We start from the raw sequence: 21,513 nt of genomic DNA, 5'->3' as shown, positions 1-21,513 counted from the left end.
TTCTTAAACGGAATATCTCTTTATCCTTGATAATTAATCATCACTTGTTGTATCCAGATTCACTCTGTTATTACACTTTTGGTGTAGATTTTCATATGATTTTCATTAACCCATTTCATTTGAACCCTCAAATGTCGATCTTACAAACACCATGTTCACTATTACTTGTTTTATGCCGAGATGGTAAATATCTCACAGGCATAATCTTTTGAAGAATAGAACCTCCCTACGGGTATCGTTTTGATTACCATAGTCAAGAAACTTTTGCGCTTGTGCATTTATTTATAGTAGATTATTTGGCACCATGCAGGTAATGATGTCATACTCAAATAATAATCGATCATTGTCAATTCGAAAATCAAAGGTGAAATAGACCATCTTAAGTTCCTCTATTTCCCCGTGGGTTACGGCTTGAGCTAAACTCATTACATCTGAAATCTACTATAAAAATTGAAATAATTCCATCATACTCTAACGTATCCTCCTCTCGGGCCAGTTAAGGTTGAATTCAAACGATAACTACATAGTCAAAAGTCACTGCTTTAGCATGTCTTTATACTTGTCTAGGTTACTATCGGATTATTCATTCCGAGTTCTCGAACTCTCACTATCACTCGAATGATTCAAAGTTGCAGATCTTATTTGATACTCTTTCTTACGCAACTCTAATTCCTAACTCATTCAGAGAGATTACTCATTTGATGATAATCACAGCATCATCCTTCTTTCTTTAATGTTAGTCATACCGGTTCGGAATTTTACAAAATCAATGGGTGATAAATTCTCATCCTCATACTCTACCATTCATATCTCACTTGTCAGCAACAGCTTCACACATGAACATTTTGGTTCAAGAACTTATGCCCTGATAACAATCAGTTCATTAGTTTTCATTACCTCGTAACATTTGTTGCTCAACTGTCACCCGATAGTCCAAGGTCCTCCACTCGATCTTCAATCAATCTTTCTCAAACACATTACCTCTGAAATACAAATATCCTATTTTCCAAAATTTCTTACACATCATTTTGCTTTCAAATTATCTCAAAACTTATAGAAATTACTTTCACTTATGCGATTTATAAAATCATATATATTATATAAATAAATTTACCTTTACTTATTTTTACTAGTACATATCAAATTATACTTTCACTTTTACGAAATCAATTCTTTTACATTTTAACTAATTCAAAAGTTATTTTACTTAAAATAGTACACGATGTAGATAACTCTAATTTTACTAAGAACTTCGTTCCTTTTTACATTGTCACCTTAAAAGACTCGAACTTCTATAAAATTTGTATTGCTTGTTTATATAATTTTTTTTTCGTACCACATATTAATTACAATTCCTCTCGCCCTCCGAAACTTTTCATTAAGTTCATCAATCAAAACTATATGTTCTCATCAACTTTTCCCTTTTGAGGTTGACCGTTGAGAAGTATTTCACGGCTAAACCACAACACCCTCGTAATCATCAATTCTGTGATTCAATATTTTGTGGCATGAGAAATCTTTTTTGAAGATTCTCTCATCTAGTGCAAACTATTCATTATTGCCAATAATTCACATTTTCTTCTCATCCGTACTTAAACTTATGAGTGAGGATAAACCCTAGATCGACTCGCCGTCCGTGCGAGGGCGTCCCTCTCGTTAAGAGATCACACCTTTCGTACGGTTCCCTTTCGGAAACGTAATATAAATTGTTTTAATCTATGATCCTCGCTATCCTCTCTGAAGGGGATAGCTTAAACATTTAATACATTGATGTGTCTGTAATTAACTAGAGGGGGGGGGGGGAGGTGAATAGTTACTTAATACGTTTTTAACAATTTTTCAATTGATCACCAAATTCGATTTTACTTTGATCAACCAACTCAAATCAAACTTGATGTGTGTAGTGTATATGTTCAAATAATAAATGAAGTAATGTAAAGAACATAGACACAAAGATTTATAGTGGTTCGGGTGGATGTTAACTAATCCACCTTAATCCACTCTCCGATTACACTAATCGGGATTTGTTGCTTCACTAAGCACTTTTCTCCAAACTCGGTGGAGATTCGATTTACAAGTCTTCAATCTTATTTAGTGAAATGTCCCGTTTTTATTGATTAAAAACGTTCCATATTAATTGATTTCGTTGCGAGGTTTTGACCTCTATATGAGACGTTTTTCAAAGACTGCATTCATTTTTAAAACAAACCATAACCTTTATTTCATAGATAAAGGTTTTAAAAAGCTTTACGTAGATTATCAAATAATGATAATCTAAAATATCCTGTTTACACACGACCATTACATAATGGTTTACAATACAAATATGTTACAACAAAATAAGTTTCTTGAATGCAGTTTTTACACAATATCATACAAGCATGGACTCCAAATCTCGTCCTTATTTAAGTATGCGACAGCGGAAGCTCTTAATAATCACCTGAGAATAAACATGCTTAAAACGTCAACAAAAATGTTGGTGAGTTATAGGTTTAACCTATATATATCAAATCATAATAATAGACCACAAGATTTCATATTTCAATACACATCCCATACATAGAGATAAAAATCATTCATATGGTGAACACCTGGTAACCGACATTAACAAGATGCATATATAAGAATATCCCCATCATTCCGGGACACCCTTCGGATATGATATAAATTTCGAAGTACTAAAGCATCCGGTACTTTGGATGGGGTTTGTTAGGCCCAATAGATCTATCTTTAGGATTCGCGTCAATTAGGGTGTCTGTTCCCTAATTCTTAGATTACCAGACTTAATAAAAAGGGGCATATTCGATTTCGATAATTCAACCATAGAATGTAGTTTCACGTACTTGTGTCTATTTTGTAAATCATTTATAAAACCTGCATGTATTCTCATCCCAAAAATATTAGATTTTAAAAGTGGGACTATAACTCACTTTCACAGATTTTTACTTCGTCGGGAAGTAATACTTGGCCACTGATTGATTCACGAACCTATAACAATATATACATGTATATCAAAGTATGTTCAAAAAATATATTTACAACACTTTTAATATATTTTGATGTTTTAAGTTTATTAAGTCAGCTGTCCTCGTTAGTAACCTACAACTAGTTGTCCACAGTTAGATGTACAGAAATAAATCGATAAATATTATCTTGAATCAATCCACGACCCAGTGTATACGTATCTCAGTATTGATCACAACTCAAACTATATATATTTTGGAATCAACCTCAACCCTGTATAGCTAACTCCAACATTCACATATAGAGTGTCTATGGTTGTTCCGAAATATATATAGATGTGTCGACATGATAGGTCGAAACATTGTATACGTGTCTATGGTATCTCAAGATTACATAATATACAATACAAGTTGATTAAGTTATGGTTGTAATAGATTTGTTACCAATTTTCACGTAGCTAAAATGAGAAAAATTATCCAATCTTGTTTTACCCATAACTTCTTCATTTTAAATCCGTTTTGAGTGAATCAAATTGCTATGGTTTCATATTGAACTCTATTTTATGAATCTAAACAGAAAAAGTATAGGTTTATAGTCGAAAAAATAAGTTACAAGTCGTTTTTGTAAAGGTAGTCATTTCAGTCGAAAGAACGACGTCTAGATGACCATTTTAGAAAACATACTTCCACTTTGAGTTTAACCATAATTTTTGGATATAGTTACATGTTCATAATAAAAATCATTTTCTCAGAATAACAACTTTTAAATCAAAGTTTATCATAGTTTTTAATTAACTAACCCAAAACAGCCCGCGGTGTTACTACGACGGCGTAAATCCGGTTTTACGGTGTTTTTCGTGTTTCCAGGTTTTAAATCATTAAGTTAGCATATCATATAGATATAGAACATGTGTTTAGTTGATTTTAAAAGTCAAGTTAGAAGGATTAACTTTTGTTTGCGAACAAGTTTAGAATTAACTAAACTATGTTCTAGTGATTACAAGTTTAAACCTTCGAATAAGATAGCTTTATATGTATGAATCGAATGATGTTATGAACATCATTACTACCTTAAGTTCCTTGGATAAACCTACTGGAAAAGAGAAAAATGGATCTAGCTTCAATGGATCCTTGGATGGCTCGAAGTTCTTGAAGTAGAATCATGACACGAAAACAAGTTCAAGTAAGATCATCACTTGAAATAAGATTGTTATAGTTATAGAAATTGAACCAAAGTTTGAATATGATTATTACCTTGTATTAGAATAATAACCTACTGTAAGAAACAAAGATTTCTTGAGGTTGGATGATCACCTTACAAGATTGGAAGTGAGCTAGCAAACTTGAAAGTATTCTTGATTTTATGAAACTAGAACTTTTGGAATTTATGAAGAATACTTAGAACTTGAAGATAGAACTTGAGAGAGATCAATTAGATAAAGAAAATTGAAGAATGAAAGTGTTTGTAGGTGTTTTTGGTCGTTGGTGTATGGATTAGATATAAAGGATATGTAATTTTGTTTTCATGTAAATAAGTCATGAATGATTACTCATATTTTTGTAATTTTATGAGATATTTCATGCTAGTTGCCAAATGATGGTTCCCACATGTGTTAGGTGACTCAAATGGGCTGCTAAGAGCTGATCATTGGAGTGTATATACCAATAGTACATACATCTAAAAGCTGTGTATTGTACGAGTACGAATACGGGTGCATACGAGTAGAATTGTTGATGAAACTGAATGAGGATGTAATTGTAAGCATTTTTGTTAAGTAGAAGTATTTTGATAAGTGTATTGAAGTCTTTCAAAAGTGTATAAATACATATTAAAACACTACATGTATATACATTTTAACTGAGTCGTTAAGTCATCGTTAGTCGTTACATGTAAGTGTTGTTTTGAAACCTTTAGGTTAACGATCTTGTTAAATGTTGTTAACCCAATGTTTATAATATCAAATGAGATTTTAAATTATTATATTATCATGATATTATCATGTATGAATATCTCTTAATATGATATATATACATTAAATGTCTTTACAACGATAATCGTTACATATATGTCTCGTTTAAAAATCATTAAGTTAGTAGTCTTGTTTTTACATATGTAGTTCATTGATAATATACTTAATGATATGTTTAATTATCATAGTATCATGTTAACTATATATATATCCATATATATGTCATCATATAGTTTTTACAAGTTTTAACGTTCGTGAATCACCGGTCAACTTGGGTGGTCAATTGTCTATATGAAACATATTTCAATTAATCAAGTCTTAACAAGTTTGATTGCTTAACATGTTGGAAACATTTAATCACGTAAATATCAATCTCAATTAATATATATAAACATGGAAAAGTTCGGGTCACTACAGTACCTACCCGTTAAATAAATTTCGTCCCGAAATTTTAAGCTGTTGAAGGTGTTGACGAATCTTCTGGAAATAGATGCGGGTATTTCTTCTTCATCTGATCTTCACGCTCCCAGGTGAACTCGGGTCCTCTACGAGCATTCCATCAAACCTTAACAATTGGTATCTTGTTTTGCTTAAGTCTTTTAACCTCACGATCCATTATTTCGACGGGTTCTTCGATGAATTGAAGTTTTTCGTTGATTTGGATTTCATCTAACGGAATAGTGAGATCTTCTTTAGCAAAACATTTCTTCAAATTCGAGACGTGGAAAGTGTTATGTACAGCCGCGAGTTGTTGAGGTAACTCTAGTCGGTAAGCTACTGGTCCGACACGATCAATAATCTTGAATGGTCCAATATACCTTGGATTTAATTTCCCTCGTTTACCAAATCGAACAACGCCTTTCCAAGGTGAAACTTTAAGCATGACCATCTCTCCAATTTCAAATTCTATATCTTTTCTTTTAATGTCAGCGTAGCTCTTTTGTCGACTTTGGGCGGTTTTCAACCGTTGTTGAATTTAGATGATCTTCTCGGTAGTTTCTTGTATAATCTCCGGACCCGTAATCTGTCTATCCCCCACTTCACTCCAACAAATCGGAGACCTGCACTTTCTACCATAAAGTGCTTCAAACGGCGCCATCTCAATGCTTGAATGGTAGCTGTTGTTGTAGGAAAATTCTGTTAACGGTAGATGTCGATCCCAACTGTTTCCGAAATCAATAACACATGCTCGTAGCATGTCTTCAAGCGTTTGTTTTGTCCTTTCGCTCTGCCCATCAGTTTGTGGATGATAGACAGTACTCATGTCTAGACGAGTTCCTAATGCTTGCTGTAATGTCTGCCAGAATCTTGAAATAAATCTGCCATCCCTATCAGAGATAATAGAGATTGGTATTCCATGTCTGGAGACGACTTCCTTCAAATACAGTCGTGCTAACTTCTCCATCTTGTCATCTTCTCTTATTGGCAGGAAGTGTGCTGATTTGGTGAGACGATCAACTATTACCCAAATAGTATCAAAACCACTTGCAGTCCTTGGCAATTTAGTGATGAAATCCATGGTAATGTTTTCCCATTTCCATTTCGGGATTTCGGGTTGTTGAAGTAGACCTGATGGTTTCTGATTCTCAGCTTTGACCCTAGAACACGTCAAACATTCTCCTACGTATTTAGCAACATCGGCTTTCATACCCGGCCACCAAAAATGTTTCTTGAGATCCTTGTACATCTTCCCCGTTCTAGGATGTATTGAGTATCTGGTTTTATGAGCTTCTCTAAGTACCATTTCTCTCATATCTCCAAATTTTGGTACCCAAATCCTTTCAGCCCTATACCGGGTTCCGTCTTCCCGAATATTAAGATGCTTCTCCGATCCTTTGGGTATTTCATCCTTTAAATTTCCCTCTTTTAAAACTCCTTGTTGCGCCTCCTTTATTTGAGTACTAATGTTATTATGAATCATTATATTCATAGATTTTACTCGAATGGGTTCTCTGTCCTTCCTGCTCAAGGCATCGGCTACCACATTTGCCTTCCCCGGGTGGTAACGAATCTCAAAGTCGTAATCATTCAATAATTCAATCCACCTACGCTGCCTCATATTCAGTTGTTTCTGATTAAATATGTGTTGAAGAATTTTGTGGTCGGTATATATAATACTTTTGACCCCATATAAGTAGTGCCTCCAAGTCTTTAATGCAAAAACAACCGCGCCTAATTCCAAATCATGCGTCGTATAATTTTGTTCGTGAATCTTCAATTGTCTAGACGCATAAGCAATCACCTTCGTTCGTTGCATTAATACACAACCGAGACCTTGCTTTGATGCGTCACAATAAATCACAAAATCATCATTCCCTTTAGGCAATGACAATATAGGTGCCGTAGTTAGCTTTTTCTTCAATAACTGAAACGCTTTCTCTTGTTCATCATTCCATTCAAATTTCTTCCCTTTATGCGTTAATGCAGTCAAGGGTTTTGCTATTCTGGAAAAGTCTTGGATGAACCTTCTGTAGTAACCAGCTAGTCCTAAAAACTGGCGTATGTGTTTCGGAGTTTTCGGGGTTTCCCACTTTTCAACAGTTTCTATCTTTGCCGGATCCACCTTAATACCTTCTTTGTTCACTATGTGACCGAGGAATTGAACTTCTTCCAACCAAAATGCACACTTTGAAAACTTAGCGTATAATTCTTCCTTCCTCAATACTTCTAACACCTTTCTCAAATGTTCACCGTGTTCTTGGTCATTCTTTGAGTAAATAAGTATGTCATCAATGAAAACAATGACAAACTTGTCAAGGTATGGTCCACACACTCGGTTCATAAGGTCCATGAACACAGCTGGTGCATTAGTTAAACCAAACGGCATGACCATAAACTCGTAATGACCGTAACGTGTTCTGAAAGCAGTCTTTGGAATATCATCTTCTTTCACCCGCATTTGATGATACCCGGAACGTAAGTCAATCTTTGAATAAACAGACGAGCCTTGTAGTTGATCAAATAAGTCATCGATTCTCGGTAGTGGGTAGTGGTTCTTGATGGTAAGTTTGTTCAACTCTCGGTAGTCGATACACAACCTGAATGTACCATCTTTCTTCTTGACAAACAAAACAGGAGCTCCCCACGGTGATGTGCTTGGTCGAATGAAACCACGCTCTAAAAGTTCTTGTAATTGGCTTTGTAGTTCTTTCATCTCGCTGGGTGCGAGTCTGTAAGGAGCACGAGCTATTGGTGCAGCTCCTGGTACAAGATCTATTTGAAATTCAACGGATCGATGTGGGGGTAATCCCGGTAATTCTTTTGGAAATACATCAGGAAATTCTTTTGCGACGGGAACATCATTGATGCTCTTTTCTTTAGTTTGTACTTTCTCGACGTGTGCTAGAACAGCATAGCAACCTTTTCTTATTAGTTTTTGTGCCTTCAAATTACTAATAAGATGTATCTTCGTGTTGCCCTTTTCTCCGTACACCATTAAGGGTTTTCCTTTTTCTCGTATAATGCGAATTGCATTTTTGTAACAAACGATCTCCGCTTTCACTTCTTTCAACCAGTCCATACCGATTATCACATCAAAACTCCCTAACTCTACTGGTATCAAATCAATCTTAAATGTTTCGCTAACCAGTTTAATTTCTCGATTCCGACATATATTATCTGCTGAAATTAATTTACCATTTGCTAATTCGAGTAAAAATTTACTATCCAAAGGCGTCAATGGACAACTTAATTTAGCACAAAAATCTCTACTCATATAGCTTCTATCCGCACCCGAATTAAATAAAACGTAAGCAGATTTATTGTCAATAAGAAACGTACCCGTAACAAGCTCCGGGTCTTCCTGTGCCTCTGCCGCATTAATATTGAAAACTCTTCCACGACCTTGTCCATTCGTGTTCTCCTGGTTAGGGCAATTTCTAATAAAAACGTGGCCCGGTTTTCCACATTTATAACAAACTACATTGGCATAACTTGCTCCGACACTACTTGCTCCGCCATTACTCGTTCCGACACCATTTGTTCCTTTTGTTCTATTAACCCCTTGTCCGTAGACCTCACACTTCGCCACGCTATGACCATTTCTTTTACACTTGTTGCAAAATTTGGTGCAGAACCCCGAGTGATTCTTTTCACACCTTTGGCATAGCTGCTTCTGATTGTTGTTGTTGTTGTTACGGTTATTATTGTTGTTGGGATGATTGTTGTAGTTGCTGTTGTTGTTGTTGTTGTTGTTGTTGTTGGGCCGTTTGTTGTAGTTGCGATTGATGTTGCGATTGTTGGGATAATTGTTGCGATTATTGTTGTAATTGCTGTTGTTGTTGTATTGGTGATTCTTATCACCGTTTTCCTCCCACTTTCTTTTGACTTGCTTCACATTGGCCTCTTCAGCAGTCTGTTCTTTAATTCTTTCTTCAATCTGGTTCACGAGTTTGTGAGCCATTCTACATGCCTGTTGTATGGAGGCGGGCTCGTGTGAACTTATATCTTCTTGGATTCTTTCCGGTAATCCTTTCACAAACGCGTCGATCTTCTCTTCCTCATCTTCGAATGCTCCCGGACACAATAGGCACAATTCTGTGAATCGTCTTTCGTACGTGGTAATATCAAATCCTTGGGTTCGTAACCCTCTAAGTTCTGTCTTGAGCTTATTGACCTTGGTTCTGGGACGGTACTTCTCGTTCATCAAGTGCTTGAATGCTGACCACGGTAGTGCGTTCGCATCGTCTTGTCCCACTTGCTCTAGATAGGTATTCCACCATGTTAACGCAGAACCTGTGAAGGTATGCGTAGCGTACTTTACTTTGTCCTCTTCAGTACACTTACTTATGGCAAACACCGATTCGACCTTCTCGGTCCACCGTTTCAATCCGATCGGTCCTTCGGTTCCATCAAATTCCAAAGGTTTGCAGGCAGTGAATTCTTTGTAGGTGAATCCTACACGATTTCCTGTACTGCTAGATCCAAGGTTATTGTTGGTATGTAGCGCAGCCTGTACTGCGGCTATGTTTGAAGCTAGAAAAGTACGGAATTCCTCTTCATTCATATTCACGGTGTGTCGAGTAGTCGGTGCCATTTCCTTCAAAATAGTTAAATGGAACAAGTTAATCATACAGAATATTAAGAGTAGTTAATAGTATTTCGTAGCATAATATGAACTCATTTATAAAAGCTTTTTCTTCATATTAGCGTTTTATAAGTTTAAATTCGGGTAGTACCTACCCGTTAAGTTCATACTTAGTAGCTAATATACAATTCAACTACTACAATTCTATATGAAAAACTGATTATAATAATATTTCGCGTTCAAACTTTTACACAATATTTTACAAACTTACAATACCGCTTGTTTTACATATAGCATGAAATATAGCACACAATAAATTTGATACAAGATGGTTGTGAAGATAATTCTAGCTAGTACACAAGTCGTTCAGCAAAGGCAATAAAGACACATAATTCATACGTCCAGAAACAAGTCATGCATTCTGGTTTTACTAGGATTACTTCCCATCCTTGGTCTTGTGGAACATAACCATTATGGCCGTTGATAAGACAGCGTGTTGTAACGTCGTCAAAGGGACGAGGGTTACGTAATGTCCAACAGTCCCGTAACAATCTAAAAACCTCATTTCTTACCCCAATTACCGACTCCGTCACTTGTGGGAACGTTTTGTTTAATAGTTGTAGCCCGATGTTCTTGTTCTCACTTTGGTGAGAAGCGAACATTACTAATCCGTAAGCATAACATGCTTCTTTATGTTGCATGTTAGCCGCTTTTTCTAAATCACGAAGTCCAATATTCGGATATATTGAGTCAAAATAATTTCTTAACCCATTGCGTAAAATAGCATTTGGGTTCCCCGCAATATATGCGTCAAAGTAAACACATCGTAACTTATGGATTTCCCAATGTGATATCCCCCATCTTTCGAACGAAAGCCTTTTATAAACCAAGGCATTCTTGGAACGTTCTTCGAATGTCTTACAAACTGATCTCGCCTTAAGTAGTTGTGCCGAAGAATTCTGACCGACTCTAGACAAGATTTCATCAATCATGTCTCCGGGTAGGTCTCTTAAAATATTGGGTTGTCTATCCATTTTGTGTTTTTATACTGTAAAATAGACAAGAGTTAGATTCATAAAAAAAAATACTTATTAATACAAGCAATTTTTACATATATCATAAAGCATAAGCACACTATATTACATATATTACACCACATGAATACAACTATCTTATTCCGACTCGCTTGTTTCTTCTTCTTAGGTTTTGGTTCGTTTTGCCAAGTTTCTAGGGATATATGATGTTCCCCTAATACGAGCCGTCGTGATCCACATTGGTTTAGAAAAACCTGGTGGTTTAGAGGTTCCCGGGTCATTGTTACAACTTAAGGACTTCGGGGGTTGACGATACATATAAAGTTCATCGGGGTTGGAATTAGATTTCTCTATTTTTATGCCCTTTCCCTTATTATTTTCTTTTGCCTTTTTAAATTCAGTTGGGGTAATTTCTATAACATCATCGGAATTCTCGTCGGAATCCGATTCATCGGAGAATTGGTAATCTTCCCAATATTTTGCTTCCTTGGCGGAAACACCATTTGTAGTGACCCGAACTTTTCCATGTTTATATATATTAATTGAGATTGATATTTACATGATTAAATGTTTCCAACATGTTAAGCAATCAAACTTGTTAAAACTTGATTAATTGAAATATGTTTCATATAGACAATTGACCACCCAAGTTGACCGGTGATTCACGAACGTTAAAACTTATAAAAACTATACGATGACATATATATGGTTATATATATAGTTAACATGTTTTTATTATAAGTATGTATCTCATTAGGTATTTTAACAATGAGTTATATACATAAAAATGAGACTATTAATTTAAGAAACTCGAAAATGATATATATAACGATTATCGTTATAACAACGTCTTACTAGGTACATATGAATCATATTAAGATATTGATACACTTGGTTAATTATGTTAAATGATAAGTAAATATATTATTAAGTGTATTAACAATGAAATACATATGTAAAAATAAGGCTACTAACTTAATGATTTCGAAACGAGACATATATGTAACGATTATCGTTGTAACGACATTTAACTGTATATACATTATACTAAGATATATTATATATCATAATATCATGATAATATAATAATTTAACATCTCATTTGTTATAATAAACAATGGGTTAACAACATTCAACAAGATCGTTAACCTAAAGGTTTCAAAACAACATTTACATGTAACGACTAACGATGACTTAACGACTCAGTTAAAATGTATATACATGTAGTGTTTTAATATGTATTCATACACTTTTGAAAGACTTCAAGACACTTATCAAAATACTTCTACTTAACAAAAATGCTTACAATTACATCCTCGTTCAGTTTCATCAACAATTCTACTCGTATGCACCCGTATTCGTACTCGTACAATACACAGCTTTTAGATGTATGTACTATTAGTATATACACTCCAATGATCAGCTCTTAGCAGCCCATGTGAGTCACCTAACACATGTGGGAACCATCATTTGGCAACTAGCATGAAATATCTCATAAAATTACAAAAATATGAGTAATCATTCATGACTTATTTACATGAAAACAAAATAACATATCCTTTATATCTAATCCATACACCAACGACCAAAAACACCTACAAACACTTTCATTCTTCAATTTTCTTCATCTAATTGATCTCTCTCAAGTTCTATCTTCAAGTTCTAAGTGTTCTTCATAAATTCCAAAAGTTCTAGTTTCATAAAATCAAGAATACTTTCAAGTTTGCTAGCTCACTTCCAATCTTGTAAGGTGATCATCCAACCTCAAGAAATCTTTGTTTCTTACAGTAGGTTATCATTCTAATACAAGGTAATAATCATATTCAAACTTTGGTTCAATTTCTATAACTATAACAATCTTATTTCAAGTGATGATCTTACTTGAACTTGTTTTCGTGTCATGATTCTGCTTCAAGAACTTCGAGCCATCCAAGGATCCATTGAAGCTAGATCCATTTTTCTCTTTTCCAGTAGGTTTATCCAAGGAACTTAAGGTAGTAATGATGTTCATAACATCATTCGATTCATACATATAAAGCTATCTTATTCGAAGGTTTAAACTTGTAATCACTAGAACATAGTTTAGTTAATTCTAAACTTGTTCGCAAACAAAAGTTAATCCTTATAACTTTACTTTTAAAATCAACTAAACACATGTTCTATATCTATATGATATGCTAACTTAATGATTTAAAACCTGGAAACACGAAAAACACCGTAAAACCGGATTTACGCCGTCGTAGTAACACCGCGGGCTGTTTTGGGTTAGTTAATTAAAAACTATGATAAACTTTGATTTTAAAGTTGTTATTCTGAGAAAATGATTTTTATTATGAACATGAAACTATATCCAAAAATTATGATTAAACTCAAAGTGGAAGTATGTTTTCTAAAATGGTCATCTAGACGTCGTTCTTTCGACTGAAATGACTACCTTTACAAAAACAACTTGTAACTTATTTTTCCGACTATAAACCTATACTTTTCTGTTTAGATTCATAAAATAGAGTTCAATATGAAACCATAGCAATTTGATTCACTCAAAACGGATTTAAAATGAAGAAGTTATGGGTAAAACAAGATTGGATAATTTTTCTCATTTTAGCTACGTGAAAATTGGTAACAAATCTATTCCAACCATAACTTAATCAAATTGTATTGTATATTGTGTAATCTTGAGATACCATAGACACGTATACAATGTTTCGACCTATCATGTCGACACATCTATATATATTTCGGAACAACCATAGACACTCTATATGTGAATGTTGGAGTTAGCTATACAGGGTTGAGGTTGATTCCAAAATATATATAGTTTGAGTTGTGATCAATACTGAGATACGTATACACTGGGTCGTGGATTGATTCAAGATAATATTTATCGATTTATTTCTGTACATCTAACTGTGGACAACTAGTTGTAGGTTACTAACGAGGACAGCTGACTTAATAAACTTAAAACATCAAAATATATTAAAAGTGTTGTAAATATATTTTTTGAACATACTTTGATATACATGTATATATTGTTATAGGTTCGTGAATCAACCAGTGGCCAAGTCTTACTTCCCGACGAAGTAAAAATCTGTGAAAGTGAGTTATAGTCCCACTTTTAAAATCTAATATTTTTGGGATGAGAATACATGCAGGTTTTATAAATGATTTACAAAATAGACACAAGTACGTGAAACTACATTCTATGGTTGAATTATCGAAATCGAATATGCCCCTTTTTATTAAGTCTGGTAATCTAAGAATTAGGGAACAGACACCCTAATTGACGCGAATCCTAAAGATAGATCTATTGGGCTTAACAAACCCCATCCAAAGTACCGGATGCTTTAGTACTTCGAAATTTATATCATATCCGAAGGGTGTCCCGGAATGATGGGGATATTCTTATATATGCATCTTGTTAATGTCGGTTACCAGGTGTTCACCATATGAATGATTTTTATCTCTATGTATGGGATGTGTATTGAAATATGAAATCTTGTGGTCTATTATTATGATTTGATATATATAGGTTAAACCTATAACTCACCAACATTTTTGTTGACGTTTTAAGCATGTTTATTCTCAGGTGATTATTAAGAACTTCCGCTGTCGCATACTTAAATAAGGACGAGATTTGGAGTCTATGCTTGTATGATATTGTGTAAAAACTGCATTCAAGAAACTTATTTTGCTGTAACATATTTGTATTGTAAACCATTATGTAATGGTCATGTGTAAACAGGATATTTTAGATTATCATTATTTGATAATCTACGTAAAGCTTTTTAAACCTTTATTGATGAAATAAAGGTTATGGTTTGTTTTAAAATGAATGCAGTCTTTGAAAAACGTCTCATATAGAGGTCAAAACCTCGCAACGAAATCAATTAATATGGAACGTTTTTAATCAATAAGAACGGGACATTTCAGTTGGTATCCGAGCGTTGGTCTTAGAGAACCAGAATTTTGCATTAGTGTGTCTTATCGAGTTTGTTAGGATGCATTAGTGAGTCTGGACTTCGACCGTGTTTACTTGAAAAATGATTGCTTAACAAATTTTGTTGGAAACTATATATTTTTAACATGTGAATATTATGTGATATATTAATCTCTTAACGCGTTTGATATTATGTGATAGATGTCTACCTCTAGAACAAGTCCCATTGACTCACCTAATAATAATGAAGAGTCAAATGTAAATTGGAATGATTCGTGGACTGATTCACAAGTTCCCGAAGAGGAACCGGAAGAAGAGTCGGAACCGGAAGAAGAATCGGAACCGGAAGAAGAATCGGAACCGGATGAAGAAATAGAACCGGTGGGGGAAATAATAAAACGGTTAAGTAAAAGAAAATCCTCAACCAACCGATCAAGATTAATTATGGTCAATGGTGTTTCCGCCAAGGAAGCAAAATATTGGGAGGATTACCAATTCTCCGATGAATCGGATTCCGACGAGAATTCCGATGATGTTATAGAAATTACCCCAACTGAATTTAAAAAGGCAAAAGAAAATAATAAGGGAAAGGGCATAAAAATAGAGAAATCTAATTCCAACCCCGATGAACTTTATATGTATCGTCAACGCTCGAAGTCCTTAAGTTGTAACAATGACCCGGGAACCTCTAAACCACCAGGTTTTTCTAAACCAATGTGGACAACGACGGCTCGTATTAGGGGAACATCATATATCCCTAGAAACTTGGCAAAACGAACCAAAACCGAAGAAGAAGAAACGAGCGAGTCGGAATAAGATAGTTGTATTCGTGTGGTGTAATATATGTAATATAGTGTTCTTATGCTTTATGATATATGTAAAAATTGCTTGTATTAATAAGTATTTTTTTATGAATCTAACTCTTGTCTATTTTACAGTTTAAAAACACAAAATGGATAGACAACCCAATATTTTAAGAGACCTACCCGGAGATATGATTGATGAAATCTTGTCTAGAGTCGGCCAGAATTCTTCGGCACAACTATTTAAGGCGAGATCAGTTTGTAAGACATTCGAAGAACGTTCCAAGAATGTCTTGGCTTATAAGAGACTTTCTTTTGAAAGATGGGGGATATCACATTGGGAAACCCATAAGTTACGATGTGTTTACTTTGACGCATATATTGCGGGGAACCCAAATGCTATTTTACGCAACGGGTTAAGAAATTATTTTGACTCAATATATCCGAATATTGGACTTCGTGATTTAGAAAAAGCGGCTAACATGCAATATAAAGAAGCATGTTATGCTTACAGATTAGTAATGTTCGCTTCTCACCAAAGTGAGAACAAGAACATCGGGCTACAACTATTAAACAAAACATTTCCACAAGTGACGGAGTCGGTAATTGGGGTAAGAAATGAGGTTTTTAGATTATTACGGGACTGTTGGACATTACGTAACCCTCGTCCCTTTGACGACGTTACAACACGCTGTCTTATCAACGGCCATAACGGTTATGTTGCACAAGACCAAGGATGGGAAGTAGTCCTTGTAAAACCAGAATGCATGACTTGTTTCTGGACGTATGAATTACGTGTCTTTATTGCCTTTGCTGAACGACTTGTGTACTAGCTAGAATTATCTTCACAACTATCTTGTATCAAAGTTATTGTGTGCTATATTTCATGCTTTATGTAAAATAAGCGGTATTGTAAGTTTGTAAAATATTGTATAAAAGTTTGAACGCGAAATATTATTATAATCAGTTTTTCATATAGAATTGTAGTAGTTGAATTGTATATTAGCTACTAAGTATGAACTTAACGGGTAGGTACTACCCGAATTTAAACTTATAAAACGCTAATATGAAGAAAAAGCTTTTATAAATGAGTTCATATTATGCTACGAAATACTATTAACTACTCTTAATATTCTGTATGATTAACTTGTTCCATTTAACTATTTTGAAGGAAATGGCACCGACTACTCGACACACCGTGAATATGAATGAAGAGGAATTCCGTACTTTTCTAGCTTCAAACATAGCCGCAGTACAGGCTGCGCTACATACCAACAATAACCTTGGATCTAGCAGTACAGGAAATCGTGTAGGATGCACCTACAAAGAATTCACTGCCTGCAAACCTTTGGAATTTGATGGAACCGAAGGACCGATCGGATTGAAACGGTGGACCGAGAAGGTCGAATCGGTGTTTGCCATAAGTAAGTGTACTGAAGAGGACAAAGTAAAGTACGCTACGCATACCTTCACAGGTTCTGCGTTAACATGGTGGAATACCTATCTAGAGCAAGTGGGACAAGACGATGCGTACGCACTACCGTGGTCAGCATTCAAGCACTTGATGAACGAGAAGTACCGTCCCAGAACCGAGGTCAATAAGCTCAAGACAGAACTTAGAGGGTTACGAACCCAAGGATTTGATATTACCACGTACGAAAGACGATTCACAGAATTGTGCCTATTGTGTCCGGGAGCATTCGAAGATGAGGAAGAGAAGATCGACGCGTTTGTGAAAGGATTACCGGAAAGAATCCAAGAAGATATAAGTTCACACGAGCCCGCCTCCATACAACAGGCATGTAGAATGGCTCACAAACTCGTGAACCAAATTGAAGAAAGAATTAAAGAACAGACTGCTGAAGAGGCCAATGTGAAGCAAGTCAAAAAGAAAGTGGGAGGAAAACGGTGATAAGAATCACCAATACAACAACAACAGCAATTACAACAATAATCGCAACAATTATCCCAACAATCGCAACATCAATCGCAACTACAACAAACGGCCCAACAACAACAACAACAACAACAACAACATCAGCAACTACAACAATCATCCCAACAACAATAATAACCGCAACAACAACAACAATCAGAAGCAGCTCTGCCAAAGGTGTGAAAAGAATCACTCGGGGTTCTGCACCAAATTTTGCAACAAGTGTAAAAGAAATGGTCATAGCGCGGCGAAGTGTGAGGTCTACGGACCAGGGGTTAATAGAACGAAAGGAACAAATGGTGTCGGAACGAGTAATGGCGGAGCAAGTAGTGTCGGAGCAAGTTATACCAATGTAGTTTGTTATAAATGTGGAAAACCGGGCCACATTATTAGAAATTGCCCGAACCAGGAGAACACGAATGGACAAGGCCGTGGAAGAGTTTTCAATATTAATGCGGCAGAGGCACAGGAAGACCCGGAGCTTGTTACGGGTACGTTTCTTATTGACAATAAATCTGCTTACGTTTTATTTGATTCGGGTGCGGATAGAAGCTATATGAGTAGAGATTTTTGTGCTAAATTAAGTTGTCCATTGACGCCTTTGGATAGTAAATTTTTACTCGAATTAGCAAATGGTAAATTAATTTCAGCAGATAATATATGTCGGAATCGAGAAATTAAACTGGTTAACGAAACATTTAAGATTGATTTGATACCAGTAGAGTTAGGGAGTTTTGATGTGATAATCGGTATGGACTGGTTGAAAGAAGTGAAAGCGGAGATCGTTTGTTACAAAAATGCAATTCGCATTATACGAGAAAAAGGAAAACCCTTAATGGTGTACGGAGAAAAGGGCAACACGAAGCTACATCTTATTAGTAATTTGAAGGCACAAAAACTAATAAGAAAAGGTTGCTATGCTGTTCTAGCACACGTCGAGAAAGTACAAACTGAAGAAAAGAGCATCAATGATGTTCCCGTCGCAAAAGAATTTCCTGATGTATTTCCGAAAGAATTACAGGGATTACCCCCACATCGATCCGTTGAATTTCAAATAGATCTTGTACCAGGAGCTGCACCAATAGCTCGTGCTCCTTACAGACTCACACCCAGAGAGATGAAAGAACTACAAAGCCAATTACAAGAACTTTTAGAGCGTGGTTTCATTCGACCAAGCACATCACCGTGGGGAGCTCCTGTTTTGTTTGTCAAGAAGAAAGATGGTACATTCAGGTTGTGTATCGACTACCGAGAGTTGAACAAACTTACCATCAAGAACCGCTACCCACTACCGAGAATCGATGACTTATTTGATCAACTACAAGGCTCGTCTATTTATTCAAAGATTGACTTACGTTCCGGGTATCATCAAATGCGGGTGAAAGAAGATGATATTCCAAAGACTGCTTTCAGAACACGTTACGGTCATTACGAGTTTATGGTCATGCCGTTTGGTTTAACTAATGCACCAGCTGTGTTCATGGACCTTATGAACCGAGTGTGTGGACCATACCTTGACAAGTTTGTCATTGTTTTCATTGATGACATACTTATTTACTCAAAGAATGACCAAGAACACGGTGAACATTTGAGAAAGGTGTTAGAAGTATTGAGGAAGGAAGAATTGTACGCTAAGTTTTCAAAGTGTGCATTTTGGTTGGAAGAAGTTCAGTTCCTCGGTCACATAGTGAACAAAGAAGGTATTAAGGTGGATCCGGCAAAGATAGAAACTGTTGAAAAGTGGGAAACCCCAAAAACTCCGAAACACATACGCCAGTTTTTAGGACTAGCTGGTTACTACAGAAGGTTCATCCAAGACTTTTCCAGAATAGCAAAACCCTTGACTGCATTAACGCATAAAGGGAAGAAATTTGAATGGAATGATGAACAAGAGAAAGCGTTTCAGTTATTGAAGAAAAAGCTAACTACGGCACCTATATTGTCATTGCCTAAAGGGAATGATGATTTTGTGATTTATTGTGATGCATCAAAGCAAGGTCTCGATTGTGTATTAATGCAACGAACGAAGGTGATTGCTTATGCGTCTAGACAATTGAAGATTCACGAACAAAATTATACGACGCATGATTTGGAATTAGGCGCGGTTGTTTTTGCATTAAAGACTTGGAGGCACTACTTATATGGGGTCAAAAGTATTATATATACCGACCACAAAAGTCTTCAACACATATTTAATCAGAAACAACTGAATATGAGGCAGCGTAGGTGGATTGAATTATTGAATGATTACGACTTTGAGATTCGTTACCACCCGGGGAAGGCAAATGTGGTAGCCGATGCCTTGAGCAGGAAGGACAGATGAAAGGATCCGAAACTAATCATCCGGACATCGTCCATATAGATTAAAAACGAATTACAATAGTTGATAACATCGCGAGGTACTTGACCTCTATATGATACATTTTACAAACGTTGCATTTATTTCTTAAAGGCAATCTAGTATTACATCGAGAGTTGACATATTAGCCTAACATTTTATAACAACCAAATGATCTAATCTGCCATTTTCATAACAATAGTCTTTAATGAACTTCAATGACTCGAATGCAACGTCCTTGTATCATAGCTTAAATGGTCCCAAGTAGTATCCTTAACATGAGCTAATGCACAGCGGAAGACTTAATTCGTACCTGAGAATAACATGCTTTAAAACGTCAACATAAAGTTGGTGAGATATATAGGTTTGATGCTAGCAGCGTTATAACAATGGACCACAAGATTTCGTATATAATCATTTCAATAAAAATACTCTAAGTGGTTGAGCACTTGGTAACCATACTTAACATTTAATCACGTCGCATATTCCCTTTAATATGAAATCTTACTACACCGTACCAAGGTGTAGTCGCAAAACGAAGTACTGTGCAACCGTTGAATACTGGTCGTCCAGTCCGGTTGGGGTTGTCAGGCCCGATAGATCTATCAACAGGATTCGCGTTTACAATACCGCTGTAAATAACAGTTACCAAGCTACAGGGAAGTATGCCAGTGGTACAACTCAACGTAGAATATATTTTTCAGTTACTTGTGTCCATAACGTAAAACATAAAATACATGTATTCTCATCCCGAAATATTTAGAGTTTAAAAGTGGGACTATATACTCACTGTTGTCTCGAAGATATATATATTTTTGACTTGGTCTTCCGGTTGATATCACGAACCTATCCATATATAATATATCAATATATTTTCATTTTAAACAAACATCTCGTATATATATTTATAATACTTTTAATACTTTGAATAATTCCTTAGTCCGTAGTTAGCGTTTCGATGTTAGTAATTCAATTTTAATGGTTCATTTTTAGATGTTTAATATACCCGCAATAAATAAACCCCCAACGAAATAAATAAAACTCCCATAAAACCCCATCGTATATGTGTTGGTCGAGATTAATCTTGACCCATGGTACCGGTGTTGTCAAATGACGTGTTGCGTACATAAAGTACCGGTGTTGTCAAATGACGTGTTGCGTACAATCATGGGATCTTATGATTAATCTTCTCGTGTTGTTTACGGGTGATCCTGAACCATATGAAATTGAATTATGAGTACATATATATAAAATATCATGTTATCTTAGAAATATGTGATTTATATCTTTTTTTCCAATTGATCCCGTAGTTGAAATGATCTAGGATAACCAATTTTGTTTCGGTCATAGTTTCTTCGTTACAAGTCCGTTTTTGTTGATTCAAATTGCCATCTTCTTGGATCGAGTTCTTCTTTAAGACTATGAACTGTAAATACCTTGGTTTGTATTCAAAATCATACGGCATAAGTGAAACATATGAAGTTAAACATTTTGTTAAAAAAAAAA

This window comes from Rutidosis leptorrhynchoides, chromosome 6 (assembly GCF_046630445.1).
Source record: "Rutidosis leptorrhynchoides isolate AG116_Rl617_1_P2 chromosome 6, CSIRO_AGI_Rlap_v1, whole genome shotgun sequence".
Classification (NCBI taxonomy): Eukaryota; Viridiplantae; Streptophyta; class Magnoliopsida; order Asterales; family Asteraceae; genus Rutidosis; species Rutidosis leptorrhynchoides.
This window is presented reverse-complemented; position numbering follows the sequence as displayed.